Raw genomic sequence first — 18,140 nt, 5'->3', positions numbered from 1 at the left:
CAGAAAAAGGAACAATCTGTCTTCCAATATAACACCAGGGACAGCAATCTCTTTCTCCCATCTTCAATTGCTTGCTTACTCATTTTCTACTTTCTTTTAAATCTAAAACCAAGGCTCTGTAGGCTGGGAAGGAAAGTAATCACCTACCTGGTTCTACAGCACCTATGCAAAAACTTTCCCTGAATCCAATGAAGAAATCATAGTACATACATGGATGTTTGTTCCTAAGAACTCAGGACCAGGAGGGTGGGAACCTGAGCTATATTCAGAGTGAATTATAAATTGATACACTTATGTTGGAAGTATCAACGAGCATACAACCTCACCATTTACCCCTTCCCTAAATAAACCTAAAGCTTTACAGCAGAATGTTCCCATCTGTTTGTTTACACAAGAATTACAAATAAGAAAAAATGCTGCATTAAAAGAACACAACATTTCTGCAGAGGTAGTCAGCTAAAATTCTTAATGAGGAAACAGTTTTGTCCTTTTATTTAACAACACTATATTCAAAGAGATGATGATGGTGCACACAGCTTTCACCATCCCATTTAATGAGATACAAGAGTGACTTGGGAATTTTCAACCTTTATGTATTCAGCGAAAGTAAGAACTAACAGATTTGTTTTTCTCTTGATAACCGTTTAAATTTGTAAATGGGATTTTTTTTTCCAAAGTCTATTTTTTTTAATTTTCCAGTAGAACTCTATGATAGAATGAAAATGTATCTGAATGATCCCTGAATTACTAAAAAATAAATAAATAAATAACCCCCCGTCTAATGCAAGTGAGAAGTATTGAAAGCTCAGCTACTGTTGTATCTTTGAAAGAATATGCAGGAAGTAATTTAAGATACTTTCAGTGCAAGTCATTTAAATCACATTCACACCACACATAAAGAACTCCAGGATATTTCTACGGGACACAGTTTTCATGAAGACTTACAAATTATATTTTCATATAATGATGGTAGTTTTTCCTTTAACTGACATATTTCTAGCTCTTCTCACTCTTGTGTTTAGGCCAATATTTGGCCATTTCTACCAGCTTAAGTTTTGATATTTTTGTTGTTGCTTTTTTGACATCTTTGCAATACATATTATTAGACTACAAATGTTACCTTCCTATAATAAAACTCATTCTAATTTATGTAACATGTTAAGCAACAGACTTTCTGGATCAGGTTTGGCCTCACCAATATAAACCCAACCTTCTTAATATCAAAGACAATGTAAGTACAATCTGAGCATAATTTGCCCTATGAAAGACTTTAAAAAAATATTATTTGACTACCATATTCCCTTAATTCATTGAGCCACTATGTAATCTAACGTAAAGCACCACAGAGTTCTATGTAAGTCACCACCAGAAATCTGTCCCAGTCATGCAAGGATGCTATGGTGGTCAAAATTGCAAAAATCTAAATGTTAGGGTAGTGCAATTAAATCAGTTAAAACCACCAGATAGAACATAATAGGCATGTCAAAAGACAAGCACTACATATTTTCAGTCACGAATAAATTACACATTATAAAGCAAGACAAAGAGCTCTTGCATAATTCTTTGTATTTTGCACATACTTGTATTAGGGATACCTATGTTACACATACCTATGTTACACTGAGCTCTGAATTCCAAAATCTTAAGCCCTAGGGACTGCCATTAGTTTGAAAGTCTAGAAGAATACAAAATGAGTGCTATAACTGAGAGTGACCACATCTTGTCCAGTGTATGACAACTATGAGCCACCTTTCAGGTTTTATTGTAGTTAACAAGGGCAGACTTTAGAGTTAGATACATATTTAGCACTTCACAGATTGCTGACTTCTTATTACTGAAGTAATGTTTTCTGGGCAAATGTAGTTATCGAGCAGTAACAGGTCGTGTACTCTTTCAGGGATATTTAGAATGAATCAATGGGACATGGCCTTTTCAATTACATTTTTTTAGTGTGGAAAATTACTTCCAGATATCTCCACGTATCCACTGAGTTTACAGAATAACTCAGTAAGCTGTCAAATATCCACTTGCACACAGAGATAGACTGGGTTAAGAAACTAAATGCCATACTAGTTTATTATTACTACAGATCATTTAACAGCCAGGCTCTGCAAAACTTCCTGTCTTACATTTTTGGGCAAAGTCCACTTTGGATTGCTGCTGGATGAGACGTGAGTTAATCCAGACGGTTTTCACTGCAGGGAAGTAGGGTCCTTTCCCATGAGATTTTTTAGAGGCCCAACTGAAAGCATATGAAGCAGGTGTCCCTCCAGCCAGTGCTGATGGAGAGCAACCAAGGGCTACAGCTTTTCAGATAACTCTAGCTCTTACAAAATCATGATGGAATATATTATCCATGTCCTGGCCAGCAAGAACTACAACACTCATAAAGTATACCAGGAAAAACTGGCATAGAGTATTCCCAACCTAAAAAGAGCTACTGTTATAAATATAGGCTTTTTTATGACTTTGGAATGTGCAGGAGATCAATTAGTTTAATTTTACCAGTGTCATTAAAGTAGTTTGCCTTGTCTACACAGACAGCATCTAAGGCATGAATTCCCATCCTGCCCAGCAGGAGAATTATCAAGCTAGCAAGAAGACAGTCATGTGAGAAAACAGTGTGAACAGTGCTAGCAGGAACTGCAAGCCAAAGAAATTAATCCATCTACACTGCAAATAAACGCAGATTAAATGTTTGCAACTAGGCAGAAGTCATGTATGCCAGAATCAAAATCTGCCTGAGTAATTTTATTTCTATGAGTCCTATCAGATGTGTCAATTAGTTAGACTTAGTGTTCCTAAGTTTAATTTTGGCATGAAAAGCTATTTTTGAATTTAGGTAAGCTTAATGCAAGTGAAGGAAGGTACACTGTGGTTTCCACTCATTATTTAACTATAATGGCATAATGGTTCCACAATTAAGGAGAAATTCAGAGCACTGCCACAGACATTTTTTATAAAACTTAAGGAAAAGATAAAAAATAGCTAACAACTGTGCAAAAATATATACTGTAGCATATGGACAAAACACTTGAGTTGCATTGCCTATCAACAAGAAAAAAAATCACAAGACCCTTTTATGAAGTAAAAAGAAAAGTTCAAAACCAAGTTCTGCCAAATCTGTGCCTGCTTGAATCAGATTTTACTAAGCATAAGACTACAGAGAGAGCATATTTTTGATCGTTTTAGTTACACTCCAGGCAGTTCTATCTAAATGTAACTATTTTGACATAACATTTGCTTCTGTAATTTAAGGTGCATTAATTTAAACAACTTTCAGTTGTGGTTTCTTTTAAAGAAAAATTACTGAAATTATAAGCAACCAATTAAGATCAGGGTAAAAATAATCACTACAACTTTCCTGAGGATGTGTATCTACAGGGAACCCACATGTGAAGCAGCCCACCTAATTAATGCATTTGACTCTCCCTTACGTCATCCCTCAGAGGACTTGAATGAAATTTTGAATGGGACCCTTCCTGCTGTAACAACTATCATCTCCAATAAAGGATATGATGCTTATGTACTACGGTGGGCACGGCACAGCCACAGAACAAAAAGTCTGACGCTTCATTTGTGCAGTGAATTTTACTTCCCTTGGAATTTCATTCATATCAATGACTGTGGTGGCTGAGGACATCCTTGCATCCTTACAATCCATGATGCTTTGAGAACTGTGAGCTTTGTAAAGAACCTAAATCCAATGCCAAATATGAGAAAGTTAAGCTGGGATAGATCTTGCTCTCCTTTTAGATACTTCTGTAAAAAGGTTTCACATTTTTCTTTTTCAAGCAAGCTAGCTATAACAGCTGTCACGTGCAAAAGGAAAGGCTCAGGCTGCATTTAGTTCAAATAAAGAGTACAGAGAAGTCAGCCCTCTGTCTCAGAAAACCCTAGCTCAAAATGAATCAGCCATGTGAACCTACTGGCTGCCTGGCAGCCAGATACAGCAGCTGTCCAAATTTAAAACAGAAAACTCCATCGCAGAGCTCCAGGAAACAGAGCTGAAATGTCATCAGTGGCTCAGCATCCAGACTTGCAGAACTGGGTAAAAAGCCTGCTACCACTTTGGAGTCTGCGGTTCACACACTGACACTTTGTTTATTACCTTGTGACCAAGTTAAGCTTCTAATAATCACAGAGGACAAGCTGAAAACTGATCTACAGCAAAGGAACTGTCAACACATATGATATTTTAAATACTTCGGGATTGATATCCCCATGAACAAAATTACTATCTCTGCAGTCAAATCTTCCTCCTTCTTGAGTACAAACAGCCAAACTGTGAATGTCACAGACAGGTTTGGAGTAAGGACCAATGCCTCCTATAACCTGTGAGTCTTATATTTCTATCTTAAGTCAACAATAACCTGTGCCATCCTATAGGATACCCTGATCTGTCCTCAATAGTGAGGAAATAAAAAAGAAAAATAAAAAAAAAAAAGAAGAAAAAGAAAAGAAAATAAAAAATCATTGAATCTATTTATTAGGAAATTTAATTTTTTCTTTGCCTCCCTCTACAGTAATGTGAAGCTCTTGTGACTAGCTTTGCAAAACGCTGATATGTTTTGCATGTCTGGGTATTGTTCTGCTCTGCCTTCAGTCTCCTCCACATAGATGTCAAAAAGAGGATGGAGCTGCAGGGACCTCTGGAGATCATCTAGTCCAATGCCTCCCTTGCCAAGGCAGGGTCACCTAGAGCAGACGACACTGCAACTCCTAAGGTTGGGTTTCCAATGTCTCCAGAGAAAAATGCTGGAAGATTTTTATAAAATTAAGGAAATTTTTTTTAAAAGAAGACATATCTCTACTATTCTGTGATTCTATGTAGGGGTTCTGTAACAAGCTGACTGCAGAGAGGAGGGGGAACAGAGCCATATGTACATGTAAGTAACACACCCTGTATGGATGTATACACTGAAAAATTGCATAAGCTTAAAAAACTACTAACGGTAATTGACACTGAATTTACAGCTTAACAAAACTACCATCATCAAGCAAGGGTTTGTCTGGAATCAGCTATCCAAGCCAAGCCTTGTGAAACAGATGAATCTCACACTACAAAAGAAGAGAGATGTCACTATGTCTGATCAGTTTTGTGAGGGCTGTTTCTTCATCTTATTTTTTGTATGCAAATTCTGAGGCATGCGGGGTACATAATATCCAGTGAAAGATGTCCAAGATCTGCCTCTAAGGGAGGGAGTCAGAATACAATTCTTCTGTTACAATACACTTGAAGCAAACTACTCAGCCCAGCTCCATTCAAATCTATGGAGCTTGCCTGCCCCCACGAGTTTATAAGTGGGATGAACACAGTAAAAGCGCAGCAAACAAGAAAACAATTGGATAAACCATACATAGTATATAAAAAAATATGCCAGAAATTCAGTGTTCCATTGCACCGGATTTTCTTCAAGAGAAGTATACTTTTTCAAATCACACTGAGTTTAAGATTTTTATTTTACAATTTCACAATTAAAACTACTAGAAAGGTATAAAAATATTTTTAAAAACTTTTTTCTTTCTTGGCAAAACAATTTTCTTCATTAGGAAAATTATTTAAAGGATTCGACAAATATTTATAATAAATACAAAATAAATAAAGTATTAAAAAATCAAAACAAAAAAGGATTGATGTCATACAGAGTCAGTTCATTCACACTCACAAACATACTATCACAGTTATTTCATTCTGGTGAGTTTTAACTTCATCCTTAAAGTGATACTGAAAGGTCAAAGTAGCTTGGTGGCCCATCAATATGTGATTATTTTTTCTTTCTTTTATATCTGGAAGGACTGGAAGGACTACAGCTAAGAGGAATTCAGCTACATATGGTAAAAGGCTGGTTTATTAATTTTAACAGTGATGTTAGTTAACAAAGTTGTTAGATGCCCATAGCTCCTGACAAATAAACCTGGGAAATCACATGCAGCTGCATGGTAAACAAGAACAGCAGCTTTAACATATGGATTTGCTGGCCCCTGCTACTGGTCACTATCAAGATGCATCTGACCCAGGAACCTCATTCTGTACAGTTATCAATTCAGATCAACAGTGCCAAGTTTATAAAATATTAGTAGTTCTCTACCACACAGATATCAGCCACTGCACGTGTCACAAGGTCTGGCTTTCCTGGTTACAATGTACACATTTTGGTTAATAAAAAAAAGTTCCTCAGGTTTTCTCCCAGCCATTTAAAACCTCATGCCTCCAAACAGCAGTAATTCTCTTGCATTCCTCTGTAAGCACTCAGGATCAGCAGACTACAGTCTGATGACGAAGAAAAAATGCATTATATTTGGATTTACCAATAAATTCACAGTTTTCATCACCTAATTTTTTTTTCTTTCATTTTTGAGTATTTATTCCACACTGCGATCACACTGGGCTGAGCAACTCTGGAGTCACATGAGAGCATCTGCCCCCATGGCCAGACGAGGTCACCCCTCTCCCTCAGGGGGTTACACCCCACTCATATGTAGGGTAACCAGGCTGCTTCTCTGCTTTGTGCCTAGCAGGTACCTACCCACACCTCCTTGCACTGCTCACAGTGGTTCAGGGGCTTAACAAAGAGATTTGCAGATCAAACGCTAACCCTGGGGGGGGCCACCCTCCTCTAAGTTATACCAGAGGGGATATCTCCCATCACCACACATTGACTGGAATATCTCAGCACATCTGAATGTCAGCGTGGGGAGTTGAGTTTCAGCACGAACTTTGCTAGGCTGCAAACCTCAGCAAGCAGCACTTCATTCTACGTGCAGCAATACTTTTTCCAGCACAGCCCCGTTTTTTTCCACAGCCTAGCACCGTATGCATAGCACGACATGAAACCATGGAATGCTTTGTTTATGGCAAACAGTAACTTAAAACTATGAAACTATGCTTGTGGGAAAGAATGAAGTAGGTTACACATCTATGAACTCCTAACAGTGCCAAGGACAGGATGGTTGTGAGTGTAAGCTTGAGTGATTTGTGTATTTCTACCTCTCAGGTTTGGAAGAATATTGATACTTTGCTGATATTGTTCACCTTTGCAGAACACAGTCTGAATTGGTGACCAAATGTAAGGTTTTCTGATTAGATCTATAACTATATTTACAAAATCTCATCTCTTACAGATTTGTAGAGACTCTTGGGGGTGGGTGGGGGAAAATAACTAAAAAAATCCAGATTGCAAGAAAGCATCCCTGTCACAGAACCTACATAAGGCTGAAAAACACTCAGACACAGGAATATTTTAGAGAGATAAAATATTTCACCAGTAAGTGCCAGGAAGGAAACTCCACTTACAGTGCATTGTATCACAAACCACATCATGCAAGCCAAATTAAGTAACACTCAGAGGTATCATTTAGCCTAAACATCAAACATTTGCTGGCATTCAAATGAGAAATGGGAATTACAGCCCAGATCAGTTATTTCTACTATTTCTAAGGCTGAAAAGACTGTGTATTCCATGCAAACAAGCTGTTGAGAAACTTCTGCAAACAACTGACATCTGGCACGACGCTAGTGCCCTCTGCTGTGCAATCTTACAGACTAGCCACCAGCTTTCTTTTAAAATTACGTTCAGTTGTACTCCAAACAATATTGAGCCACATACATAGGGTAAGTCAAGTATTTCTATCTTCAGGTGAATTATAAAGAAAACCAATGCTGACAGGTATTTAGTATTATTGTAAACACAAGATCCAAGCACTCTCTTAGAAAATGTTCCGTGAGACTTCCATGTGGAGCTGCACACCGTAAAATAGTCTACAATAGTAATTTAATAAAATTAAAACTTTCCTTTGTTTTTCAACAAGTGAAATGGAGACTTTGTTTGGGGTTTTGGTTTTTGCTTTGTTTGTGTTTGTTCTTTTTTCCAGACTGAACTATCTCCATATAGCTTCAGAAAATTTATATTGTCAGGTCATTTATATGTCCTTCCTCTTTCATTTTGTTTTTCTTTTATTGTACTTCACATATTTTGTTCACCTTTCTCATACAGCTTTCAGCACCTATCATTGTGGTTCCTCTGTTAGAGATCTATCAAGCAGCAATATTCAAAGAAACATTAAGGAAGGAAGATGCCAAAAACAATGAGACACTTGAAAAAGTGCTTCAATTAAGGGTAAATCTGGTTGTGCCACCAGCAGTTCAGGTTGTCTGACACTTCCCATTTTTAGACTCTAGTATCTGATACTTTACAATTAATTTAATTATTAGAACAGAATGCCTAACCTTTTCTTTCTGTTCAAAAGCCTTAGCAAGATTTAGCAAGTTATTTGATTATTTTTAGGCATGGTTTTTTAAGCACTGCATTGCTCTTATTAAATCAATTTTTACATAACTGTGTTGTCAAGAAACCCCAGCCCACTCATGCTATGCAAGAAAAACTTCTAAGACTTGCTCTTGTGTCAGTCTTGAGATTCCTTCTGAACATAGCCTATATTTGATTGAATTATAAATGCTCAGGATTAACTGAATTTAATAAATCTCTTTGGAACACATACAGGTTTTTTTTCTGAAGATATTGCCTGTAGTGAGCATTCCTTGGCCCCATTTTGCAGGCTTAGAGAAAAAAAAACAAACCAAGAGTGGAGTGGAAAGAGAAGGGCTCACAGAATAGTGAGATGTGAGCGTCAAAGTCAAGCATTTGGGAGTAGAAAGGCTTGGAAGAAGTGCAAGAGTGTTAGTACAGAAAACAATACAGATGGAAAGGAAAACTACAAATATCAGCCTAGAGCTGAACAAGAGGCAAGGATCATGACAGAAATATAGAGCAAAGTGTAAAGGAGCAAAAGAGCAGAGGCAGATAAAAGAAATACTGCATATGCATGTAATTAAGTGGGACAAAGAGTAAGGGAATGAATTAAGGCCTTAATGGCTATCTTATTTCTACCTTTTCCTAAAATTCAAGTTCGGGCTCTTCTAGTACAATGTGGTACTGCACTGCTGATGCACACAATATTAATAAAAACCACAAATATTTCAAGCATTTACATCCATTTAGATATTTTCATAGGTTTAAGACCAATATTAGTCAAGGTCCTGGGCTGTTCTTCCAAGTGATTAGATCTTGTTCTTGTGATATTCCTATACAAAGCAACAGGACTACAGAGATAAACGTTGCTCTCTGAAAACAAAATGACAGAACTGGTCCTCAAGACCTGTTTTGTCTCAAACACTTCCAAAGAAGTGTTTACAAAAGCAAAAACAGTCATATGAATCTGCCTATGTCTCTTTACTTAAAAGATGATCAATTACCAAAAGTGACAGTCGCTATACATTCTTTCATAACACCTAGAAATAAATATGTATGATTAGTCTTCATCTTTCAAAACTTAACCCAAGGAATAAATCAGTAATGGCTTTCTTTCTAAAATAGGCACTGAAAAATTTCAGCTTCAAAACGAAATGACAGAATGGAGAATGATGCTCGCAAACAATGGAGAAGAGCAACCTCTAGTGGTCATAAAGGTAAAAACGAGAGGAAAAATCCTATCTATATTCCTGTCTTAGCCCACTAGTCCAACATAAGGGAATTTCAGTGGCAAAGGGCAGAGCATGTTTTGGTTTTTTCCTGGCTATACCATCTGCAAATTTATTTCTGTTAAATAAAAAGATGCTCACATCTACAAACCATGTATTACAATGAAAGGTGCAAAGAAGATTCTCCTTTCTGGTGGACTGCTATAAGACACGGGTTTTGCTGTGCTGAATAGTGCTTAATTATTACCTATCATTAGTAAATGACAAAGTCTTTTACTTTAGAGTGAGCCATTGTTACATATAGAAATAGGGCAACTGACCTGAGGGCCTGGCACTTCTGTTTTGAGGAGAAGTAGCCTCAACTACTGCATATCCAAAGAGCTCAGCAAAAGAAAATCTTTTTCAAGTTGTTTGGTTTTTTCCCTAGCAACAACTGATTTCACAAGTTTTGAAATAGTAGATAGCAAAAGAGAGGGTTGTAGGAGTAGAAAGAGTGGAGGATGGAAAACTTCTAATAGCTTTCAGTAGTACAGACAATTTGTCATCGATGTTGCTCTACCATTAAGCCAACTATTAAGTCTTATTAATTTAAAATTAAAAAAGGATCAGATCTAGATTAGCACATATACAGTATTAATCTAAAAATGTTCCTCTGCCACTGTCAAAGCCCACAAGAGAATCTGAATGTAAGAAAGTAATATTTTTTATTACAGTTGAAAAGCTTTCCCAAAGGACAAAAACCTATGATCATTGCAGAATATCAACCAACTGGAGGAAACAATGGGGAGTTGTGAACCAAATAGCTGAAAATGACCATTCATGACCTTTGTGATTAGTTTTTCAGCATTTAACACAAGTTCCAGATTTCAGTCTCAAATCACAGGACTTCAGCTTCCTGTTCAGGACTTTCCCAGTACTACAACTTACAATGTTGTAAGACTTCAAACAGTCAGGTCTTCATTTTTCAGGAAGAGAAAGGATGGCCATCCTCAGGTCTTCAACAAGAATAGCTAAGTAAATGCATCATCCGAGGTCTGCTTTGTCCATATCCCTCTCACCCTCCCTCCTGGGAAAGTTTTATCCTCTCTAGCCAGGCAGACTGCTACCATTAATCCAGATGACCAGCTGGAACAAAGGGGCTTCAGAGATCTAGCTGACATTGGCAACTCCATAGAATGTAAGGACTATTCATATTCCTGCAGGGCTTGGCATCCCAATCCCATCCTGGTCTTTCTCCATTTTAACTTTTTAAAGCTTTACTCAATTTACTGCTTAATTGACTGCACACCATGCAAACTACTCAGTTGTACATTGCCCTTTCACTGCATGACTTCACTCTCTTTACTTTCCATCAGTCAGTAATAAAAGATGAATTATTATCACACAGAAACCTAAGTATTGACCTACTGTCTTTGTATCAATGCAAATCTGAACTTCCTTTTAATACACACAAACCATCCCCAGGAAAGCTGTGACTCAAATCTGTGGTCAAATAATTTATCGCTAATAGTAGGTTACAATAAATCAACAGTTCAAGTTAAATTTTTCAAAACTAGGATGCAATTAATTTCACAGCCCAGAAGAATAAGCAAGAAGTAACATCATGTCTTTTTTAAAAAAAGTTTAATTTATGTTTGAAGTATTCAAGTCACAACTCCATAACATTATGTTAAAAAAATGAAAAGGACAGCATTTTGTCTACAGATCATTTAAGAGGTGGGGTTAGTAGTGCTAACTATTATTACCATTGCCGAATGTTTCCCATTACTAGATGCTGTTCCCAGTTTTCAGTGTTTTGGACAGTACTTATCAAGCAACTGAAATTCTTCACACTGAGGCAAATATTAATATTTGGACCATGTAGCTAAAACTAGTTCACCCATTTCTGAAAATACAGCACAGGAGAAATGCAAATTGTTGGTTGTCTTTAGATAGTCCTGACAACTTTCAGTGCAAGGGCTGGAAATGAGAGCCATCTGAAAGAGCAGGCATCATAGTGATGGAAGAACAAACAGAGTAGGAGAAGGAGGTGGAGAGAGGGAGACAAGGGAAAACCCAGAGGAGAACCACATCACAAGAAGGGAGCAAGAACGAATAAAGATGAAATTCAGGGAGACTGAATGAATGAAGTAATGGGGACTGGCAATCAGACCTGGTGGAAAGAGGTGGATCCAAACACAGGTCAAAATGGAACAAAGAGCCCAAGGGGATGGGGAAATGAAAACCAAAGACTAGGGAAAGAAATGGAGAGAGAAAAGCCATAGGAGCTAAGGAGTTGAAAAGCAAAGAGAGATAACACAGAAAAGAGACTCAATATAATACAGAAAATGGAGAGCCTCCACGATAACAAGGCTCAGTGAGTAAGCCCAGAAGCAGCCTAAAGACATACCAAAATAAAAGAAAGGGGCTGTGGTGTGCCAGCCTTGGCCAGCAACTACACACCCACCCAACTGCTCACCTCCTCCCCTCCCTCAACAGAGCAGGGGGAGGAAAAGGATGGAAAAGCTTGTGGATCAAGATAAGGACAGGGAGACTGTTAACCAGTCTGTTTACCATCATGGGCAAAACAGACTTGACTTGAATGAAGTCAATTCAATCCACTGCCAATCAAAATAGATTTGGGTAGTGAAAAACAAACATTAAAACAACACCTTCTCCCCACACTTTTCCAAAGCTTAACTTTAATCCTTCCCTCTCAAATCCTGGGGCAGGAGTGGGAACACAGATGGAGCATGGCATGAAAATGAGGGAGAGAGACAAGAACAAGAAACTTTTAAGTGAACATGAGGAAATCACACAGACCAGAGGTCTACTAGATAGGTCGAAGAGGACAGCAATTAAAGGCTGAAGTGTGTCAGCACTTGCTGCAGTCATCTCTTGCAGGCAACAATTACAAGATACTAATTACATTGTTGCAAATTATATCCCTGATAACCTCCTTCTTTCCCCTGACGGGACATTCTCTAGGGAATATATCAAGACCTGAAGGAGGTTACTGTGCACAATCATTTTAATTTGTCAAAGGATAAATATTCTGTCATACAGAAGATAGCCTGAGAAGGGTTTCCATTTGAGATGGCTGCAGGAAAAATTACACAGGAAGAAGCAGAATGGATGCAAGGGGAATAAATCATGCTGGGTAGTTATCCAGGCAGCTCATGTCTTTGTCTTAAGTTATTCTTGGCCACAACAATCTAAGGACTTTCCATTCTACATAGTGAATGACTAAGCTTCACCTGCTCTGGAGGAAAACCCCCTGGCTCACTACAGTCTGACACATAAATGGGTCATGCTTGGAAAGGTAGTGTCTTGAACAGCTACTTCCCATTTGCTGGTGGAACAGAGATAGCCTAAACTTCAAGCCAAAACTCTTGGTTAAGTCACCAACAGATCTGGCCTGGTGAGAAAGCTATGCCTAAAGACAAGGAGACTTTAAGAGAGACTGCAGGTGATGTACAAGACAGTCACTTACTCTATGACCTTCATTTTCCAAATACCTGATTTGATACACTCAGCTCTACAGACAGTAACACTTGCACAGGTCTAAACAAAAGCTGTGCACTGAGAAAAGCAGTGGGTGTTCCAAAAAATAAAGTCCTGAGAGCATATTCCTCTAGCCGGAAAATTCAACAGGGGAAAAATATTCCCTTCATCTCTAAACGGGCAACACTATCCCTAGGCTTCAGCTAATGAACTATTCAAAGAGACAGTGAGAAGCACCACAGAAGAACCCAACGAGAAAACTGAATAGTTCTTATCTTCAGAGCGATACTTGGATATTGTGCTGTAACACAAGGGATTTTTGAAAAAAATGATCAAAGGATAAAACAAAGTAGCTGCTTATCTGGGACATGAACTAAAAAAATGTACAAGTCTGGAAGAAATCTCAAAAGCAAGTCAGGTCTACATTCTGCCTAAGGCATGCTTTGTCTATTCTCAACTATTTTTGAAGTTTCTTTCCAGAGATCTCTACAAGACAAATTCTCCAAATTATCTATTCTGGTGCTGCTTCTTCTCGTATTAGAAAGTTTTTGCAGTGTCCAACAAATCAGCTATGTGGCTATTTAAGTCATCTGTCTAACTACTCATGTCTCCTTTCAAACTTCTCTAAGCAACCTTGTTTGTTGGGGTTTTTCTCATATGGCACTCGTGTGTTTGTTTCCTGGATGCACCATTGTGAAACATATTATACAAACTTTCTCATAAAGGATCAAGCTCCATCTTTAAACTAGTAGCAACTTTCATCCCCATCATTCCAATTAAAAATCTTTCCCATAAATGGATTGCCATCACTGCCTTTTAGCACACATATAGTTTCCTCCCTCTCAGCAATTTTACACTTAAGATATCCACAGCATTCAGCCCGATTAGCGGAAATAAGGCAACCTTTTTAAATCAACTCTTGTAAGACATCTCCCTCATCACTGCACAAGCCTCACCCTCTGCACACATCTCACATTCAGTCACTCCAGGAGTCACTGCATAGTTTACTGAAATTATATAATATTCTATATGATGTCTGAGAAATGCAGAAAATGTCCTCAACAGTTTATCTGCTTTAAAAAATATCTTTCCAGATATATCCTACCTTAACACTTGACTTTTTTGTGGCTATGTTGCACAATCTCTCTTATCTTTTGCTACAGTCAAAATACTTGCCTGAAGGTGAAATTCTTGCCAGGGGTCCTAAATGAACACCACATCTCTTTGTATCACTGAATAAAATTGCATTTCTGTCCCTGTAATCCAAAAAGTCATCTAATTTGTAAATTACATGGCGGTTCTTTCATCAATGCTTCCCGTATATGTTTCATTGGAAGATTTCATCTGCATATGTTGACTCTCTTATGTCTCCACCACTAATATTTTGAAAGTCAATCCCATGCCTTGCTCTTAAAGAAAGCCTCACTATTCTCTATTTCCATTTAATTGTCACCTTTTATCAGATGGTTCCTTACTGATTTCATATCTCCTTCATTAAACCACTATTAATTTTTCAACACTAATAGAAATGTGCCACAGCAGAATTATGAAATCACTTTCCATGTTGCCTTTTTGCATTTATACAAACCACTTATATTTAACTGAAGAAAATCCAAACAAAGCAAACAAATAAAACTCCAGAAGTTCTACACATGAAAAACTTGAGAAAACTGTTCTAGGATGATAATTTTTTCGGAGGACGGCGAGTCCAACATTTTAAGTTAGTTTAAGCTCCTTAGAATTTGTTCACAGTTGCCTCTAAACAAACACATTTGCTACAACTTCTCAATGACAGTAGCAACGTTTAAAAAATTATTATGAAAATATACAGGATTATAAATTTTTAGTAACTATTACCTACCTCGATTATTTGAATTAAGTTTACTCAAATGCAAGGGGGAGTATTCAAGCTATTTAATTTGTAATTGACTCAGAAAATAATAAATAATTCAATAGGGTGGAGCATATCTTAGATCCCCTAATTGGGTATTTTAGTTGTATTTATTAGCATTTTAATAAATCTCAAGACTGTCTCATCTGAAATTCTCTTTGCCCATAACAAACAGTTTATCACAACCATCTGGAGAGATCTTGTGGTTGCTTTAACTGAATGTAGGTCTCTAACTATGCAGTTTAACAAATTATATTGTAAACTTCTGAAACCATGTCTGGACTTTGTCTCTTCTGGACATTATATTTGTAGTGGGGTAAGACTTTTTGATGTGGCTGAGAAAAATAAATAGGATTCTTGCATTTCTCATACAGGAACAACTTAATGGCTAGACATGGTTTTACTCTCTCCTTTGGAATGAATGTTTAACCAGTTCAAGAAATTACCTTCCTGACCATCAGTACCAGTGGAATGAAGTTAGCATTCAAAGTCAGCCTCCTATTTGGCAGGTTTCTTGTGCCACACAGCCAGAACAGGGGGAAGACAAACCTCCTGCTATTCAGATTATACATCAGTTTGTTAATGCAACCTTTTACCTGCAACTTATGAAAGTACCAAAGAAACTTTAGTGAAAAGAAGTAGATGGAGTGAAGGTAGCCAAGAGTCCAGTCAGAGCACTGACCATGTGAGAGGTTGGGGATAATCAGTCAGACTTCACAACAGGTCCTGCTTCCTTCCCCAGCCCTGTGAGGAAGGTCATATTCCTCTTCAGCTGAGAAAAAAGTGTACATGCAGTGTTACCTGGACTCTTAGCTCAAGGTAAAACTTCTGTCAATGAGTAGAATAACTCACCATTGACATTTTTATTATTTGTACATTGCCTTATCATACTGTCAGTAGGATAACCTGCCTCCTATTAGGATTCTTGCTATAGTGTTTCTTTCACAGCTTACTTTCACATATTTCTTCTTATCTCCAATTATGCCTCCCCACATTCTCTTCATTGCTTTAATCCCAGTTCCATTCCCTCCTAAACTCTGCTCCCCATTCCCTTGTGAAAGGCCATCACAATTAAATAGTAAACAGTGCTGCAGTTACCCTTGACAACTGCCAGAGTGTTTCCAGTAGGCTTCCCAACGAACAGCCCAAATGAGAGTAATGAAGATAATGAATGAGTCTCTGCTGCACAGGCACAGCAAAAGAGTTCCTGCAAACTCAGACAAGACTAACACATTCTGATTCACACCAAGTGTTTTCCTAACAACCCTATCAACTAAAACATGTTGTTGTGAATAATCTCAGCTCTGAAGAATCAAAATATGTCCTGTGGGACAAACAAAAACGTTGGAATAACTAGTGCCAGACTTCAAAACTAGTGATACTTAGTCCTTGTTAAGCAGAAATAAAAATAGAATTGAAATTCAGATCTGTGTGTGAGTACCAGTTCAAATTCTGTTATATACTCAGTTTTCTAGCTCCAGTTTTAAGGAAGCAAGATCAGATTTTAAGAGGAGCTGAGTTTTCAATATCTCATAAAACTGCAGTGAGTAGCAGATATCTGAAAGTGATCAGCCTGAAGTAGAGAACAATTGTTTTAAACTTCTCTCCTTGATTCTTCCATATGCCACAATCTCTGTACATACAATTCCACCATGACTTTAGCATACCCCATTATTGCCTCTGTGTTTGTCACCATTTCCTTCTTTGCCACCAGCTACTTTTCCTTCTCCTATGACAGTGGTCATACAGTCTTACAGCCCCAAAATGCCAAGATCCTCCCTTCCCATCTATTTACTTATGACTCCTTACAGATACAACAGTACTGATCCAGCAGTAATCTTTCCTTACTCATCAGTAATGAAAATAACTATCAGAATCCAGAAAGCCTCTGCCCAGTTCCCTTGTGGTTTTGGGAGAACTGAGCCCTACACCACAGAACTGAGCTGAGTACTCAAACTGAACAGTGAATTTCAGCTTGCACCAGAAGTGCTGAAAACTGTGGCTACTGTACTATATTCACTGTATATTTGCCAGGCCAAGAGCACAGTAACGAACCAAGTAAGATATGAAGTATACCATTTTACCCAAGGAGAAAGAAAACTGCATACTAACCTAGAGCAAGCAATAAATCAAGATACTGACAGCAGTGTGCATATGCATGCTCTGTTTCCAGAGGGGGGAAATACACAGAATTTATCAATATATAGTATGCAACAGTTTAGCCAGATCATGCTTTGTTCCTGAACACAGTTTCAGGCAAGACTAGAATTCCAATTCATCTGATTAAGTCAGGGTAAGAGATTCTGCATCCCCTATTCACAGATGGAGGGACTTCAAGCAAACAAAACACAAGGCCCTACAAGTGGATACCACTCAGACCTATCTCAGATTTATTGTTCTCATCAATCAGTATTATTATTAACAGACTACAATGACTTTACAGGGCTGATTCATTAGGCAATGCTTATTCACCAAAGATATCATTAAAAGTTAGATTTTAATTATGACATGTCATTCAAAACTACATGCTTCAACCTCAGCTAGTTATTTCTTCCAACTAGAAGCAGAGTTGTTTAGGTTGGAAAAGATCTCTAGGATCATTGAGTCCAACTGTGCCATGATCACTGCTAAACCACATCCCTAAGTGCCTTATCTATGTGACAAGCCCTTCTGTGAAGAAATTTTACATAATATCCAATCTAAACCTCTTTTGTCCTGTTGCCTGGGAGAAGAGACTGACCCCCCACCTTGCTACCACCTCCCTTCAGGTGGTTGTGGAGAGAGATAAGGTCTCCCCTGAGTCTCCGTTTCTCCAAGCTAAACAACACCAGCTCCCTCAGACACTCCTCACCAGATCTGTGCTCCAGACCCTTCACCAGCTTCATTGCCCTTCTCTGGACTTGCTCCAGCACCAGAATACCCTTCTTATAGTGAGAGGTCCACAACCGAACACAGCATTTGAGGTGTGGCCTCACCAGTGCAGGGGGATGATCACTGCCCTGGCCCTACTGGGCACACTGTTTCTGGTACAAGCCAGGATGCCACTGGCCTTCTTGGCCACCTGGGCACATGGTTGGCTTCTATTCAGCCAGTTGTAACCAACACCACTGTGTTCTTTTCCTCTGAGCAACTTCTCTTCCCCAAGCCTGGAGTGTGTCATGGGGTTGCAAGATCCAGCACTTCACCTTGTTTAACCTCATACAGTTGGTCTCGGTTATCTTCCACACACTTCAGGAACCTCCTAACACTGTTTCCTCTCCACTGTATCATATTTCCAGCTGACAG

At 38.2% G+C, this 18,140-nt stretch overlaps 1 protein-coding gene across 1 annotated transcript in view; it reads right to left on the bottom strand.

Moving 5' to 3' along the window:
* ELMO1 (engulfment and cell motility 1) overlaps positions 1–18,140 on the bottom strand; it is a 312,368-nt gene that overhangs the window by 170,016 nt on the left and 124,212 nt on the right. The gene's annotated exons all lie outside the window — the stretch shown is intronic.

Source organism: Myiozetetes cayanensis, unplaced genomic scaffold (assembly GCF_022539395.1).
Source record: "Myiozetetes cayanensis isolate MyiCay16 unplaced genomic scaffold, myiCay2020 scf1, whole genome shotgun sequence".
Taxonomy (NCBI): Eukaryota; Metazoa; Chordata; class Aves; order Passeriformes; family Tyrannidae; genus Myiozetetes; species Myiozetetes cayanensis.
The sequence above is the reverse complement of the archived record's forward strand: the minus strand, read 5'-3'. Positions and strand labels throughout refer to the sequence as shown.